Source organism: Tachypleus tridentatus, chromosome 7 (genome assembly GCF_004210375.1).
Source record: "Tachypleus tridentatus isolate NWPU-2018 chromosome 7, ASM421037v1, whole genome shotgun sequence".
Classification (NCBI taxonomy): domain Eukaryota; kingdom Metazoa; phylum Arthropoda; class Merostomata; order Xiphosura; family Limulidae; genus Tachypleus; species Tachypleus tridentatus.
Window position 1 is genome coordinate 33,506,214 of NC_134831.1, and position 19,009 is coordinate 33,525,222.

Sequence of the window (19,009 nt, forward strand, 5' to 3'; positions counted from 1 at the left end):
TCTAAAACCATAATAAGATAATTTATTTAACAATATTTTATGATTAACAGAATCAAAAGCTTTGGCTAAGTCAAGAAAAACAGCAATTGGATGAAGATCAGAATCCAAAGCTTCTGTAATACTTCCCACAAGTTTAGCAACAGCAACCTCCGTTCCAAGCCCAGGCCGAAAGCCAAATTGAGAAGGAGACAAAACTGAATGTCTATCAAGAAATGATAAAATTCTAATCTTCATAGATTTTTCAAATAGTTTAGAGAAATGTATTAATAAGAAAATGGGTCTATAATTCGTAAAATCAAAAATATTACCAGATTTATAAATAGGAATGACCAATGATAACTTTAAAGCATTAGGAAACTTCCCTTGAGTAAAAGATAAATTAATTAAAAAAGTCAAAATTGGTGCAAAAAGATTAGCATTAGCTTTCAAAATCTTAACCGAAACACCATCTACACCATTAGAAGCTGAATTTGATAAGGAGAAAATATTATTCATAGTTTCAGATACAGTAACAGGATATAGGTAACAAGAAGAAGAAGGAGCAGGAGGCATGCCCTGAGAACAAAATTTAGGATTGGAGCAAGTAGATTTAGCAACATTAACAAAAAAATAATTCAAATCAGATAAATCAGTAGTACCAAAATTACAAAATTTCTTATTTTTTTTTTTAACATCAATAATAGAGTTAACAATATTCCAATTCTGTTTAATAGTTTTAGCATTCTTAAACAGGTTATGATAATAAGTCCATTTAGTCTTACGGGTCAAGCTAACAACATAATTCCTTAAACACTTAAATCTAATCTTTAGATAAATATCATCAGGAAATTGATGTACTTTCTTTTTTAACTTATCTCTTTTAATCATTAACAAAACCAATTCACTGGTAATCCATGGCTTAATTTTTCTAAACTTTCGTGACACAGAAACAGTAGTAGTACAACTTTGAATACAATCAGTTAACACTTCAGCAAAATTATCATAAGCAACATTAACATCAGAACAATTCATAACACAGGACCAATCTGAAAAATTCAAACAAGAACTCAATTCATTAAACTTAATCTTTTGAACATTTGAGACATGTTCTAGATCCGATAAAATGTCTATACATAAAACAATTGGAAAGCAACGCCCAGAATTGTCCTATTTTTTGTAGGACTATACTGACACCCCTCTCGCACGACAGTTGTGTAATCCTCTGGTGTTGGAATAATTTGCATATTATACAGACTTCGGGCGAGATCTTTCGATCTCCTCTTACTCATTAATTTTTTTTATCACGTAAATTTTTTTGAGAAATCGGATTGAAAAACAAACTAATATCAAGTTGTTAGTTTACCACAATGATTGTTTGTTTGTTTGTTTCTGAAGTTACTCGAAGGCTATCTGTGCTAGCCGTCCCTAATTTAGCAGTGTAAGACTAGAGGGAAGGTAGCTAGTCATCACCACCCACCGCCAACTCTTGGGCTACTCCTTTACCAAGGAATAGTGGGATTGACCGTAACATTATAACGCCCCCACGGCTGGGAGGACAAGCATGTTTGGCGCGACAGGGATACGAACCCGCGACCATCAGATTACGAGTCGCACGCCTTAACACGCTTGGCCATGCCGGGCTTACCACAATGAACATTTTTTTTTATCATTGTGTATTTCTTGTAGGTTCTAGAACGAACGACAAAATTCAGGTCGCGATTATTCTAGAGAAATCTACAGCTGGTGGTTGTCAACATTTATTGCATAATAAAATGTGACCTTATTTCAGTGAAAATGATTCACTTATGTAAACGTGATATGACGTTTTGTGAAAATAATCTGTACGCGATGGAGAGAAAAATAAGTATCATTCTCAGATTCAGCGTACAGGAATTCCTGTAGAACATGTAAAATTTTCAATAGAGCAAAAATAATCGCAGGCCTTCTTAATTAATTGTGACAGTATGTCATGTATTATACAAACTCTCTAAGTATTTAAGGTTATTAGTGATGATTAACGGACTGTACACGAAAAGTAAATAAACTTGTTGTATTCCACCACCACTATATGAGGCCTACGTTATTTATTTGCCTCACTCTTCCATGCGTGAATTCGTCGAAATTAGTCTGTTGTAACTGGAATAGTGAAGAGATTGGGCTTCTAAGTAACCCTTTCTTAATTCAAATTTAAGTAATAGTAAAGTAGGAGATTTAAGAACAACAACAAAACTCTTAAATGAAATATAAACAACAAATAATCCACATACGTAGGACAAGAGGAGCACTCAGTTGAGTGCATTCCTCCACCACGCAGCATTGATCATATTCGGCCCGAAAAGAAAAAACAAACACACACACACACACACACACACACAACTGACGAAAATCTGTTTGTATGTCCGTTCATAATAACAGACATGGATAATTTTTGACAGGACAACGAGGAATATTCTACTTATGTCTACCAAGTTTCACCAAAATTCGATTATTTTCGACTGAGTTATAGAGCAAAAATGCTGTAAAAATCGGCCCCGTGTTAACACACACATAATATAACCTCAGTCAATAATACATTTTAGCTAGACACAAGCATATTTACCTAAACATGTCTTTAGTTGTAATGACATTGATGAAGATGCAAGTATCAAAGGTTTATACACCACGATATATTGCAAATTATTCTGAGAAGTAAGTTTTAAGATACTGAATGATATTTTTTGAATGACTGGACTGTGCCTAATGGTGCCTTTACTGGTGAAACCATGATCATCAATAAATAAAGTTTTTGTGAAACGTACAATTGTCTTTGTTATTTGTTCTGTTTCTTTTTCAGTTCTTTACATACAGAGTGGTCCATTTTTTTGAGATATTGATTGAGGTGCACTATATTACCTATGAGTTTTATTTTAATGACATTCTGAAACTAACTTTGCACACATTTGCCACACTAAGTGCACATATTTTGAAAACAGAAACGCAGGAATAATTTTTGACACCAGGACGCCTTTTGAAACATGTCTTTCTTTTCATCACTTGACGCCAGGAGACCAACTGAAACCAATTTTTCTTATCATCGTTTGACATTAGAAGACCCGTTTATTAAGATCTGACCTGTACATACGCATTTAATACAGTTATGTTGTTTAAAGAGAAGGCCAGGTGGTTAGAGCCCTCGACTCGTAATCTGAAAGTCGCGGGTTCGAATTTTTATCACATCAAACATGCTTACCTTTCCAGCCAGTCCCACTGTTCGTTGATAAAAGAGTAGCCTTTTCCTCTTGTCTTGTATTGCTGAATTAGGGAAGGCTAACGCAGATAGCCCTCTTGCAGCTTTTGAGCGAAATTTTAAAGCATTTTTAATAATTTTTGAAGATATATTTTAAACACACTTCATGTCCTTCACCTCAACTTCAATTAATTAATTTATTTTTATCGCCAATATTAGATACCTTGATTTTAAAATCAGGTTTGTTTTTTACTATTTAACGGCGGCCGTCATCAATTGATGCTGATATCTACAACATTCTCGTTGTTTAAGGATTAATGAACTAGCAAAACATTTCAAGTGAGGTATATTTTCGCACCATAAACGGAATAGGAAACATATATGAATCTTGCATTTTGTCTTTGTGCATCATATTGATTTATCATCCACTGCCATACTGCTTTCCCCTCGCCTCACCACAGGTAATACCATTAAAATTATCTCACAAAATCCACACCCCCTCTCAATGGCTCAGTTTGTCAACAGGGAGAAAGTACCTTTTTTGATTCTTCTAGAATTTAAATATTGTTCAATACGTAAATATGTTGCATCAATGAAACGGGCCATACACATAAACGCACTGTCTTCTTTAAAGTTCACCAGAGGGCCAGTGACAAATCACCAGATTCGGAGATTCGATCCTCGATTGTCGATAGAGGTACTTGTCTTTTCCGTATATAAAGAGTTTCTATTTTTTGTTTTGCAAGTAATGATAAACTTTCGATGAAAAGGGAAACAGTTTGTTTTTTTGTTTTTGGAATTTTACTCAAAGTTACATGAGGGCCATCTGCGCTAGCCGTCCTTAATTTAGCAGTGTAAGACTAGAGGGAAGACAGCTAGTCATCACCACCCACCGCCAACTCTTGGGCTACTCTTTTACCAATGAATAGTGGGATTGACAATTGCATTATAATGCCCCAACTACTGCAAGGGCGAGCATGTATGCTGTGACGGGGATTCGAACCCACAACCCTCAAGTTACGAGTCGAGCGCCCTAACCGAATGGCCAGGCTAAAGGGAAACGGCCTAGTAAGGAAAGGAAGTAGCTATTTGGGTCAAGAAATATTCTGTCAGCTGCAACCTAGATATAAATATCTCTGTATTCCTCAGTGAATTGTTTATAAAAGTACGCCAACAATTCCATTATAATTTTTTGCAGTTTCTCGGTCCATCTGTGTTACTACTGAATACTTACAGAGCAGAGTATTATGCAACGATTTTCTTGAATTATAAACGTGTCAAATATTTATTTTCTAATCTTATTTTCATTACTACTTATGGCAGTTAGAATTAAATTGCATTATTAACGTTTTTCGATGGCTCATTCGTAACTTTGAGAACTTATAACGCTAGAAATCAAAGTTCAATACTCGCCTTAGGATTTAAAGCATTTAAAAATACATTAACAATAAATTAAATAGCATAATGTCATAAAAGAATGCATATTTTAATACTTTTGGTTAAGTATTCTTGGAATGGAAAAATATATTTGTGGACTTTATTTAAAAAAAAAACAACTTTCTCCCCCAATGACTCAGCGGTACGTCTGCAAACAAGTCGGGTTTTAATACCAGTGGTAAGCAGAACACTCAGAGCTTGTTATATAACTTTGCGCTTAACAACAACCAAACCAAACAAATTACACTCGATTCCAACTCTTGAAACATTTTAATATTTTAGTTCAAATAATAACTAATTGCTACTAGTAAGTCTCATCACCTTCGAAAACAAAAGATTGAAGCTTTAGATTATTTTTAGTGATGACGAGAAATCCATTTGAAGTAAAAATGTATCTCAAGACGGCTGGTATGGGTATTAACACTTTTACCAAAATATAGCAGAGAACAACAAAGGTTAATACCCATACCAGCCTTACTGAGATACATTTAGACTATTTTTATTTCATACATTGTAAAGTTGACTAGATTGATATTTTGCTAACTATTCATTTTTTTTTTAATTCTAAGTAAAACAAAGTTGCCTGTTAACACTTTTTTGATAGGGAAGCGACAAGTGTTTGGATTTCCAATGTTAAAATCAGAAGTTCAATTCCCCTAGGTGGGTACCGCGGATAGCCCGATGTGCCTTTGCTACAAGGAAAAACAAAAACACTCACCTATTGATAAAAGGATTTCGTTTGAATTCAATCTGTAAGTGCTAACCTTTTTTCAAAATATTTTTTTCTATGATATAATCATATAAATAATTCAATTAATTAAAAAGCGTACCTACCACGTGTTCTACGAAGAACTTTATTAAACGAGTGTGTATTGTTGTCTCATCTACTTTTATTCATTTGTTAAGCCTAATTAACAAACATTCATATCTTTTTTTTTTTTTTTTTTTATATAGAATTCATTATTGTACAGCAAAATGTTCTACCCACCAGGGTATAAGTCCTTAGACTACCACTGTGCCACTGGGGAGCGAGGCAAGTTTGTGGAATATTCCAATTTAGATCACATGATCACTTTTATTTTCTTCATCTTGAAGATGGTGAAATTGACTTGTTTCAGTAAACAAAACGAGTGTATTTAGTTTTACTTTAGTTATAACTTAGTCAGTCTTTGTTTTATCGAAGCTACACTTGTGTTCCTTTATCCAAACAAAGCTATACAGAGTTGGTTATCACTAATTAAATTTAAATTAACCCCGATAATATGTTTCTTGTTTTATTAATTTTCAACGGGAAGTCATAATTTGAAATAATATATTACTTAAAAACCACATTGGTCCAAAGCTGGTAAATCTCTGAGCTTAGATTACTGAAATATCGGTTTTATACCCGTGGTGAGACAAGCACAACCTTGCGAAGCCTTGTGCTTTATTATAATAATATTATTTATTGGAAAAATAAAGTCACCACGCCGGCACTGTCTCTTAATTTTAAAATGAAATAAAAATACACCCGTACTCATGAAATAAAGCAAATTAATACATTCACAAGAGTATTACGAATAATAATTTTATGAATGAAAATTAGTATAATATAATTGTTCTGTCGATTATTTCCGTCTTCATGATTTGGTCGTTCTTTCGTGTGAGTATATTAACACTGTGTGTATATCCAGTGGGATGATATTACACAGAAACGTTGTATTTGTATCCAGTGGGATGACATTGTAAGATTCCTTTCCCTAGTTGATAACGTATTGAAATTCAGGTCAATAAATCGGAAACATTTATTTGTCCTTCGCGATATATGATGTACGAGAACTTTTGAAACAATAATAATAATATAGGTTTAAAGTTATAGTACACATACGAATAGTGACATTGGCCCATCACTCTTATAATGCACCCACAGACCCAAAGTGCGGGTAAAGATTTTGTAACAATGGGACACGAGCCATGGACCCTTGAGTTTATAATCTGGCGGTAACCATTACAACTTCGCTTAGTCCTATAGTATATAAACATATTATTCTCGAGTATTTCAAGTGAGACACCTGTAACTAAGGGGTCAGCGTTAGGTTTACTGACTAAAATCGCTAAAATTTGAGGCTTGATTCTATGCGGTGGACAGAGCGTATATAGCTCAACTATTTATCCTTGTATTAAATCAAAACATGAAATGAACTATGTTCACGTTCTTTCTAAGGTTTACCTGCATTTGACTGAAGTCTTAAATAAAGTAGATGATCGAATAGGAAAACGTAACATATATAGCCTTATATGTTAACTGATATTCTATTTTGGACATGGTATAAATGTAAACATATCACGGAGAACTAATCTCTATTTAACGAATGGTAATGGTTTAATACTCGTTTAGTATTATTTGTTCTTCCTTACTTATCTCGCAGTTAGTTCACTAAAATGATAATTGTTTTCCAGGCACTCAGTATTTAAATTTGGTGTAATATTCTGGAGATCATAGTTAAATTATCATATTACACTTAGAGGTAAAATTTTATAACTAAAGGTGTTGCTTTACTTTTCAAATACATCTTTTTTAATTATTATAATATTTATTAATATTAGCTATATCTCTGTCTTGTGTATCACATATGATGCATGGAACATAATGCTAAAGCACCTGGGTATTACATGTGATACACAGTTACGTTTATTTGATATGCAACTGACTCACGTTAACGAAGTAATGGGAACTGGTTCTCTTGAGTTCAATGTATGAGATTAGAAGATAGCTTCATATGACCATCACATGTGACTTCAAAGAGCACGTGAAGGATGATTTTGAGTAATAATCACATATTAACACGTTTGAGTCGTATATAACTTTTGGGATTTGTAATTGCTTAATTAAACTCTATCCCAATGATACTGGAAGGATATGCTTTACTCGTTCCTAGCAGTAGGTAGGTAAGGTAATCAAATAAGCGTATCTATAAAAATTAAATGGCGTAAAATAAGGAAAGGGTGAAGAAATAATAATATCAGAACCAATTATAATTTTTGGTTCTTAAAAATATGACCACGCCCTCTTCCGGTGGGCTTCCTTCCCTAATTCTTTCCCTCTAAATCATAGTTACGAATTTAGATTAGAAATAAAAGCCCAGTCTATAATTTTATTAGCCACTCGTCATCGAGCCAGATCGGCTTCGACAAGTCCCCACCCCCATCAGTGACTCTGAACACAGACAAAGCAAAAAATAAGAGTAGGTAACATCTAGGTCATTTTTGTGATAAATAAAGAACAATTATGTCTCGAAGAAGACATAGTTTGCAGGAACCGAAGGAACTACTTTGATCACGACGTGAATACAGTTTCTTTTATCCGAACTATAGAATGGTTATTGTTTAGCTCAAACCTATACAACGAGCTACATTCACCCTTTCCACCGCGGGAATCGAACACCAAATTTTAGCGTCGTAACTTTATTGACTTACGGCTGACCTACTGGTGGGTTATGAATTGTTGATGTTTCATTTGAAACATTCCACATTGAATATTTTATATAATGAGCTCGAAAGTCTATACACTTTCATAATACTGAGTACGAGAGAACGGCCTGTACAATTGTACATGTGTAACATTACCAAATTTTCATTATGTAAAATGGAAGTTTATTTTTACGTATATTTGATTTCTGAAGCTAACAAGCGATGTAGGATGTTGTCATAGCACCTTATTACAATATAAGGTGAGACTATTATATACAATTTTTACTATAATTTTGACAACCATATGGTTTTGGTTTTGTTAGTTCTTACTGTTTAGCTATTTATTGCGTTTTGTATAAATTACCTTTTCGGGGGCTGAAATATCAACTTCAGGAGATAAGATTATCTTATCATCTTCTGTGGTCTGTTCGTGATAACTTTCGATTTAACTGATTTTAAGCAGTATATATATATGGTTGTATGCAAAGGTAGTAATAGAGGTATGGAATGTTGTTGACTTTGCCACTCGTACGTGCCAATTACATATACTAGACGGTTTGTCCCTTTCTTTACTTAGGCCTTACAGCGAGGACATCTAACTGGTAATTTAATATATGCAAAGCACTATAAGGATTTATTTAATGACATCGTATGCTCGTAGTTAAATTTTAGGGTTAAATTTTAGTTATGATCAATATAAGTATTTTTTTTAATCAGAAGCTATTGGGCCCGGCATGGCCAAGCGTGTTAAGGCGTTCGACTCGTAATATAAGGGTCGCGGGTTCGCATCCCCGTCGCGCCAAATATGCTCGCCCTTTCAGAAGTAGGGGCGTTATAATGTGACGGTCGATCCTACTATTCGTTGGTAAAAGAGTAGCCCAAGAGTTGGCGGTGGGGGGTGATGACTAGCTGCCTTCCATCTAGTCTTACACTGCTAAATTAGGGACGGTTAGTGCAGATAGCCCTCGTGTAGCTTTGTGCAAAATTCAAAACAAACAAACAGAAGCTATTGATTATTTCTACATATACCTTTGAAACAAAAATACATTTTATTATGATAACTCCTTGCTGTAGATTGTTATTTTTTCACCTTTTAATGGTCTTTATTAAAGATAAAAATAGTAATTTGGTATGATGCTGACCTAGTAATTTAATTTTGAAAATGTATTGTTCTGTCTATTCATAAATAATTTAATGTTTGCAGGATTCGTGTTAACTTGAAGATCATTTTTTATTCATTGACTTTAAGCATTTTACTGAGTAAAATAAAAACTAAGAATTAGTATTTTAAAAGTAAATTCGTCAATTTTTCATTACGTAAGACTCGAGGGTTATCTGTGTTAACATTCGGTAAATTTGACGTAAAAGACAAAAGGGGATGCAGCTAGTCAAAACCAGCCACATCTCTAACTCTTGGTATACTCTAATCAAATAGCAGGGTTTCAGTGTCAATCTTATAATGCACCCACAGCTCAAAATGCAGAGCACGATATTTGTTTTGGCAACAATAGGGAACGAACACAATATATTGGATACACAATTTGGCGGTACTCTAGCCACTGGACTGAGCTAGCCCTAAAGGAAACTTTGATACTGGTGAAGGTATTAAGTTATGCATCAAAACTCAGTTTACTGAAGCTAAAGTTGAAAAAAAGTTTTTGAATAACTTTAAAAACCATGATATCTATTTAGTTGACTACCCCTCTTCTCCACCTTTACTAAATATTATGTAAAATGGCGACGTTTTATTCTTATTAAGAGTAACTAACTTTATTTACTTCCCCCTGAGATAAATAAAAATTCAATAGTTTAGATTATACTGACTGGTCACTTAGTTATTTTCTTCTACAAACATTTAGAACATCATCAACTTACAAATGAAAACTAGATTGGCGGCTCGTGAAAAAGAGCAGAAAATCCTGGTAGCTGAAATGCAATATTTGGTATTGAATTCCTACATATATATATAGTCTCTGTACTTCGTAGAGTCCAGTCTGTTATTGTGGTGATAGTTTGTTCTGTGCGATATTAGGTAGGGAAGCTGCACATTTGAACAAGTCGATGTACATCTACTTGCGCTCAAACTTATTAAAAGGTTACCAGAAATGAGAATCGTAGATCCAATTCTTTTTTTTCATTGAATTCAACTATAAAATAGTTTTTGTACTACCAATATTTTTAACTACTCCCATCACTTCTCTCAAAGCTAAATTTATCTTAGGTTTGTCAGAGCAAAGACCACATTCACAAACTCATTATTATAACAGATTAATTATGTTGTTATTGTGAACTAATAACCAACAAACACTGCATCACGTAATGTTAAATGTATACTTTATTACATTAAGTATTTGATTTCATTCTGTTACAAATAACTAAAACCTGTTCCTCTATTATTGAAGTGAAAGTTCAATTTTCAATTTAAAGGATAGACATGCATTTGCGATTACGGAATTGTAAAAAAACAAACTGTTAACGCTGTTAGCATTTTCTTCTTTTTATCACTATATATTACGGATATTAAGCACATTTTTAAATTGTCAACTTATTCATGTTTTCTTTTTAAATGACGTAGTTTTAATCTCTCATGAAAGAACAGTTAAATTCTATTATTTTAATTAATCTAACGTATTTCATGATGTGACTAGTTTCAGTCAGTAGGAACCAGTTTTCATTGATTATAATGTCATTTATATTGTAGGGCATTAGATATAAGAGATAATTTAGAAAGATACAAATATTCCATTAATTCTTTGCTCTCTAGTGTTAAGAGCAGGCGTAGTAAAGCTCAACCCCAAAAATTCAAGTCTAGCTCATCTACGCTGAGCAACACATCTTATGATTTAGACGCTGTACTGTAAAATGCAATGCAGTCAAATTTTAAGGATGCTGATATATCAGTTTTTGTTATAATAATCGATGTGATTTTGTATCTGTGTGTATGTAACATTACAATCATACTTCTGTGCGAAACAACAGACAATACTGTGTTTTGGAGAAGCTCGCTGGTGCTTGGGGTACACAGCCATCTGTTGGAAAAAGGAAAAGAAAAATGTATAGTGATGCAAACTAAAACCAAAGTACCAACTGAACTTTTTATTTCTTAAGTTACTTAACAACGATACTATACAACGATTGCATACTTATGTGGAAACTCCATCTGATAAATAAAATCAATGAAAAATGTTCTTTTGACAGTTGTTTTTTTCAAAAAATATCTGTGAGTTCAAGCTATTTGCTCAATCAATGTATATCAGTTTGGTTGTTGTTAAGCACGAAGTTACTCGATGACCTCTATGTTGTGTTGTTTGCTTACCACGGGTATCGAAAACAGAATTTTAGTGTGTTAAGACTTAGACGTTGAGCCACTGGAGGGCAATTATTGTATTATCTTCTTTGCTATGAAACATTATAAAGCAACTATAAAGATGTAGTTTAAATAAATAACCACCCTTATTCTCTGAAAATATATATTTTTTGTCCTTATCGTTGGTTTAAATCTTTATTTGTGATGTATCCAAGCTCAACAATCTCCACCCCAACAAAAAGTACAGGGTTTTAGAACCCTTCTGCTTTCGAAGGAGAACATGCAAAACTTGAATGTTCTTTTCTCCAAAACAAAGGGTCTTTAACCTTTATGAACCTCCAATGACACAGCGGTATGTCTGCAAACTCACATTGCTAAAAACCAGGTTTTCATCACCAATCACCGCCAATTCTTGGGCTACTCTTTAACCTGCACTTTGTAAAACACGGGTACTGAAACCCAGTTTTAAGCAGGTGAGCTACTCTGACGTAAATATGACTGCAACTAAACATGAATTTTCCATAAGAAAAATATAAATATTAGATGTTATGTTCGAATTTCTACGTTTATCTTGCATCATTATTAAATTTCTAGAGTGCCGTTTGCTTTTTGTTTTTACAGTCAAGTAATATTGACTTAGCTACTGTGTTCGTTGCGAGGAATTGAACCCGAGGTTATAGCATTGTAAGTCCGTTAACTTGCAGTACCCATCCCGACAAACATGATTGTTCTTTCATCCGTGGATTCATTATTATGTGAAGGTCAATCCCTTTATTCGTTGGTAAAGGAGAAACCCAAGAATTGGCGGAAGATGGTGAAAACTAGCTATTTTCCCTCTGGTCTTTCATGCTAAATTAAAGACGGCTGGCCAAGATAGCCCTCGTGTAGTTTTGCGTGAAATTCACAAAGAAACAAACAAGCCGTCAACTTAGTGCTGTACTACCAAAGGAGGTCTTAAAGTATGAAGACAAAATGCTTGTGTCACCAAACAAGTTAAATCTGACATCACTTAAAGACTGCACGCTACTTTATTCTATATCAGAAGACACATAAGTTTTAAAATATTGATTCCGTTTTTCGTTGGTTATAATTTGCGTATATTGCAGTTAAAGTTGTTTCTTAAATCAGAATAATCGAGTTAATTATTTTAATGAGTTAGTTTTTAATTATTAAATTATTTACTTACAAAATCATTTTTACGACCCTCTGCAAAATAATGACATTTCTCTGTTTTACTTATTTTCATATTAAGGTTTATTCAACATTATACTTCATTTCTACAAAAAAGTGAAAGCATAAAATCATTAGAAATTGCAGGTTTAAGATCTCTACTCACCAATCAAATCTACCAATACCCATCAGCTGTCCACCTTTACCAATGTTTCCAGAATTTCCGATAGCCCCATATCCGATTCCGCCCGAAATTCCCTGTAGTGTTTCAATCCCACAATTTCCTGCCATGTGTCCATCGTATCCGCCCAAACTTCCTGTCATTAGTCCTCCATATCCTCCAATATCTTCTGTCGTAAATCCTCCATAGCTTGCAATCATTGGTCCAGATCCTCCATAGCTTGCAGCCATTGGTCCAGATCCTCCATAGCTTGCAACCATTGGTCCAGCGTATCCACTCATAAATCCTCTGTTTCTTCTTCTTCGTCTTCTTCCACTTTTTATATAAACTGGTGTAATCAACGGAATAATTTTGTGGAAGGCTTCTGTTTTCATTGCAGTAACGACTATCAGATAGCAAAGACATAGAAGTTGAACGTGGCTAACCATCTCCTTTGCTAGAATACAGGATTTCACCAAATACCAGTACATACAAAATACCAATGTATTATTTGATACTGACAATTGTACTGTTAATTTTTAAACAATGCACAATATAGGGTTTCCAAGCTTTTACCTTGTTCTCTGGTGGGTCGCTGGTAAGTACTGCAGCTTGCAACGCTAAAATTCGAGGTACGATTCCTCGCGGAGAACAGGGCACAGACAGCCAATTGTGTAGCGTTGCATTAAGAAGACAACGAGAATACCTGACCACACTATGTTGTGTTTGAGTAACTGTTTTTCCCTCAGAATAATTAGTTCAAATGTCATTAAGCTCTCCTGGTATTTACAGTATTACACTTTTCCTTACCTTGTGAAGACATGCGACTCGTAATTTGAGGGTCGCGGGTTCGCATCCCCGTCGCGCCAAACATGCTCGCCCTTTCAGCCGTAGGGGCGTTATAATGTGACGGTCAATCCCACTATTCGTTGGTAAAAGAATAGTCCAAGAGTTGTTGGTGGGTGATGATGACTAGCTGCCTTCCCTCTAGTCTTACACTGCTAAATTAGGGACGGCTAGCACAGATAGCCCTCGAGTAGTTTTGTGCGAAATTGAAAAAACAAACAAACAAACCTTATAAAGATACATCATACACTTGGTGCCGGTCAAAATCTACATCATCTACTTGGTACTGGTTAAAATATATATCATACACTTGATGCTGGTCAAAATCTACATCGTACATTTTATGCTTGTCAAAATCCAAATAACCTGGAAGTCTTGAAGCAGAAAATCGCAGCAGCCTGCACAACCCAGCGTCACAAATGTTTTAGAAGATGAGCTGCAACCTGCCCAAAAGGATTATTTTGTGACATGACATAAGTGGTGAATAAACTGTTGCGTGACGTACTTATAAGGAAGAGAAAAGGAAAAAAAATTGTTATTTGTGACCATGTGGTGACACTTGTTGTCGATGTTTACGTTTTGAGACTTGAATAAAAAAATAGACACAACATAAGATGTATTTGTGATCTATGCGATATACACTTAAATGAACAAAACGAAGTCCAAGCAAAAATCAAATCAAAGATGCTGCACAAATCAAGATAGACCCCAGGATACAGGCTATAAGGTGTGATATAAATGTACCCTAAGTTTTGGAGGTGGCTGACGAGGTAGAACCCACATTAGAGTGAGGATACACCTTCCATTAGTCTTAACATCCGTTCGCCAGTCTTACATGAAGAAGTTCAAAAATAAAATAAAATAATCAGAAGAAGTAGAAATTTGGAGAGCGAGGTGTGAGGGTGATCTCCCACAACTTCTACTGTGCTAACTAATTAATGCTTTACTACTACAATGGGTTGTAGTGCCAACCTCAGGAGGAAAGTTCATCTTACTTATCCAAAAGTGGTTGTACCTTATTTCTTTTTTTTTTGTATTTACTTATTTTCTTTTACTTTGGAAAGCAGTCACCTTCCAACAACTGTCTGCAGGGAGTGAGGAGTTATGGTCTATCTCTAGTCTTTCATTGCTAAATAAGGGACGACCAGCGCAGATAGCTTTCGTGTAGCTTTCAAAACAAAAAACTTTGGCTCGTCGCAATCATAGGTACATACCGAAGCAGACTTCTTTTGCCGGAAATAGATAATGTTCGCAGTTAAGAACAGATTTTATAAAACTGACATGCACCTCAGGTGTCCATTAGACGTCTTCCACTCACAGTGAGATACAAAAACTGTGTTCACTTTATTAGCACATCTTCGTGAATCTAGACAATTTTATAAAGAATCTGTAAACATATTGAACAATTAAACCACATTTTAATACAGGAATATAACCCATTTGGTAGAGGTGAGGTGTAAGCAAGATTAAAGATTTTACATGTTGAAGGTGCCGATCCCTTAAACTCAATTTTTATATTGGAATATAAGTCATAGTGGAATTATGGTTGAGACAAAAACTCTGAGCCTACTGAAAGGCATTATAAGACTTTGTCCTGCCACATGCTGATGTAGTTGGCCATGATTTGGTGTCACCATATTCTTAGAAAAAAATTTGACTGAATGTAATGGCTAACATGTTCATCAGACCTCAGTTCTTTCAATACGATGCTCTTGCCATCAAACGACTCCAGATACTCAGTCTGTCCTGGAAAAAACTACAAGAAGTATAGTCGACCAAGAATAAGTCGATAAATGCAAGTTCGTGCCAAGCTATTTTTGATGACTATAATGTCTATACGTCATATTGAAAACAATGTCCCTAACAGTAAAGGGGTAAACCAATCACGACGAATTATTAATTTCAGAGTGTAGACTTATTGACCAATAACTTTCATTTCAGATCATGATCAAATTGCCTGATAAGTCTTTGAAAATAGAAAGAAAATTATTTTATAATAGTAAATAGTGAAAATAAGACAAATTCAAACTATAATCTAGTTGTTTCTGGTGGCGTTTTTTGCAATGCTCCCCAGTATCCCAGCTGTATGTTTTCGGACTTGCAACGCTATAAACTGGGTTTCAAAACCAGTAGTGGGCAGAAGACAGGTAGCCCTTGTTTAGCTTTGTGCTCAGTTACAAACAAACAAAAGTATTTCTCAGTAATAAGACAATAAATACATTTTTTACAAGAAGCATTTCCCTATAAATACACAGATGTAGTTGAATAAATATTCACACAAACTAGACTAAAATATTTGTAATTTAAAACATCCACCTAACGAGCACAGTGTATTTTAAACATCCATCGAACTGTAGTAAAATCTTAGTTATTTAAGATATTCGTCTGAAGAAACAATGTATTTCAAACATTAATAAATCTTTGTGATTTAAGACATCCAACTAATGAGACAATGCACTTTATAATTAAATCGAAGATTTCAATGTTATCTTCGTAATGGACTGTACTTACAAAATGCAGCAGAAATAGCTTCAGTGATAGAATATAATTCGAAATCATAAAACAGGCTTTCCCTGCTAAGTACGAACACCTCATACTCTTAAATAGCATGTTTTTTCAGGAAATTTTCAGGCAAAAATATTGGGCGTTAGGTTAGTGCCAAGAGGTCATTAACCGATATTAAATCTAGAAAACCTCAGTGTTTAAGAAGGTAGTGTGAAATCTCTAATTACATTTCTAGTGTAATAGTTTTGAGGAAATAGAGAAGTAGGAAAAAGGTCACATGTAAATATATAACAAATTTTCCTTGTGGTTGTAATGGTTCTTAAAACAGCTTCCATAAATAACTTGACACATAACAAGAGGTATATGGATGCATTTTGCCCGGAAATTGAAAGCTGACTTTTTGTTTTCTTTACGTTTAAGTCAGTGCTCCATTTTGTTAAGTTACCTTTGAGTTTGTTACCAATTTTAAGATATCTTAATAACAACATTATATATAAAAAAACATGCTATTTGATAAGGTTACTTTCGTTCTTGTATGTTAAATAACTGAATTTTTTTGTGTTTTATGAGTTAACCTTCACTGGTTTATTTCAATGCTATAATTATGTTTATAGCGTTACTTTCGTTCTTGTATGTTAAATAACTGAATTTTTTTGTGTTTTATGAGTTAACCTTTACTGGTTTATTTCAATGCTATAATTATGTCTGTTAAGGTGTTTAACATTTTTCACTTAGTAAATTGGGAAAGACGGCTGTTCTGTTAAACAGTAGAGAAAATAGCTTTATTATAAACATGTGTTTGTTACAGAAACATTTTATTGTTATTTTGATGAGTTCTGATTTTATTTTGTTACACTGAGGTAAATATTTTCTTCTTAAGCTATACACAAAGTTTAATGAAATCCTTCTAATTCACAGCTTAAACAAAACAAAAACCCTTTGCTGACTATTACAACAGGTATTTCAAACGAATATGGTTGATTTTAGACTTGGTTATTTTACGACTGATGTTATTTTCTTATCTTTGCTTCCACACTTTACCTTCGTTTATATAGTGCCTTTTTTTACTCGTGAATTGAAACAAAATGGCGGAGACAACTTTGTTGCTTGTGTCATAAAGTCCCAATATTCAGCTGTCGTTATTAAGAAATCTTGAAATAGGTAAAAAGTTGGTTTATTTTAGACGACAGTTTCTGACAGTTCTTTAAACGCTGTAAACTGTGATCTAAATTGTCTTAAAACAAAAAAAAAACCGGTGAAATAAAAATAATTGCTAACCTTAGTACTTCTTTGAAACCTCTTGATCTTAAGATTACAAGTCAGATACGGTAAACGTTACCGTCTTCTCGCGTGTTGGCCCGGTATGGCCAAGCGCGTAAGGCGCGCGACTCGTAATCCGAGGGTCGCGGGTTCGCGCCCGCGTCGCGCTAAACATGCTCGCCCTCCCAGCCGTGGGGACGTTATAATGTTACGGTCAATCCCACTTTTCGTTGGTAAAAGAGTAGCCCAAGAGTTGGCGGTGGGTGGTGATGACTAGCTGCCTTCCCTCTTTTTAGTAGCTTTGTGCGAAATTCCAAAAACAAACAAACAATCTCCTCGTGTCAACATACACTTCAGATTTTGCGACCACAACCCAGAAAAATAAAACGAGTATTTATTGAAGACGAGTTTCGGCTGATTATTTGTTCTTATTTTTTCTTTTCTCCTCCTTGTTAATATTTAAAAAAAAACAGAAAAACGCTAACTAACAATGTTTACAATAAATCTCGTACAAATATTATATATTTACTGAGTAATAGTACGAAAATATCATGCACCACTCGCATACGGAAGTTATGTTAACAAAGGTGTTTACTTGCGTTTTAGAGACGGGAGTCACGAATCTCTTGTTGTTGTTTTGAATTAAGCACAAAGCTACACAATGGGCTATCTGTACTCTGCCCACCACGGGTATCGAAACCCGGATTTTAGCGTTGTAAGTCCGCAGACATACCGCTGAGCCACTGGGGGGCCACGAATCTCTTCTAGTGATATGTTTTGATAGTGTTTTTTGAATGATCTATTCAATGGTGAGAACACATTCAGAAAAAAACGAGTTTTTGCTTCATTTCTTGCCGTATATCAGTTGCTAAGAGTATATAAGGGAATAAGGAATGTTTAAATCATCATATTAACTCTTTTAAATTTAAAGTATGCGCTCAATTTAAATTTACTTTAAAATAAAATTTTAATTCACTTCCAGGGCTAGAAATGACAAGTAACAAAAATGTATTTAATTAGAAAATAGACAATTTATCTTGTACTGATGTCAGAAAGAAACAATCTATAAGTATCGAACAAGGATACTGTCTGACGATACCAAAGCAGTTTACAAATTTATAAATTTGAAACAAAATTTCACAAGAACGTGTGAAAACTTACTACTTTTATTAAGTTGTTAAGAAATTGAGAACAGTGTGATAGGCGATAACCGCAAATCATTGGTTTGTGTTTAAGGTGCGTCATGAATTTTATTAGATCATTTACCGACTTAAAGGGCACCAGACGTAAATCATTTTCTCAAATTTTAAGAGAATAATATTTCATTCAGCATTCAACTGCGGACTTCGTGATTATCATTAGCATTAAACAGGAAGGCAAGTTGAGGAAAGAGGGATACAGAGCATTTTATACGCACTTGCTTTTCTAAAACTGTGTTAATTCTAGTCATTAGGTTGTGAGTAACTTTCTTTTTGGATACAGTTTCAGCTACTGGGTTGAGAGTAACGACATGTCAGCCACTTGACTGGATCTAAGTTCCCTTTATCGGCTGTGCAGACATTGGGTTGAAATTAAGTCCTCTTTTTGGACCATGTCACCTATTGGGTTGAGTAAGTCCATTTTTTAGGATAGTATCAGCTTTGGGGCTAAAAATAAGTCCATTTTTAGG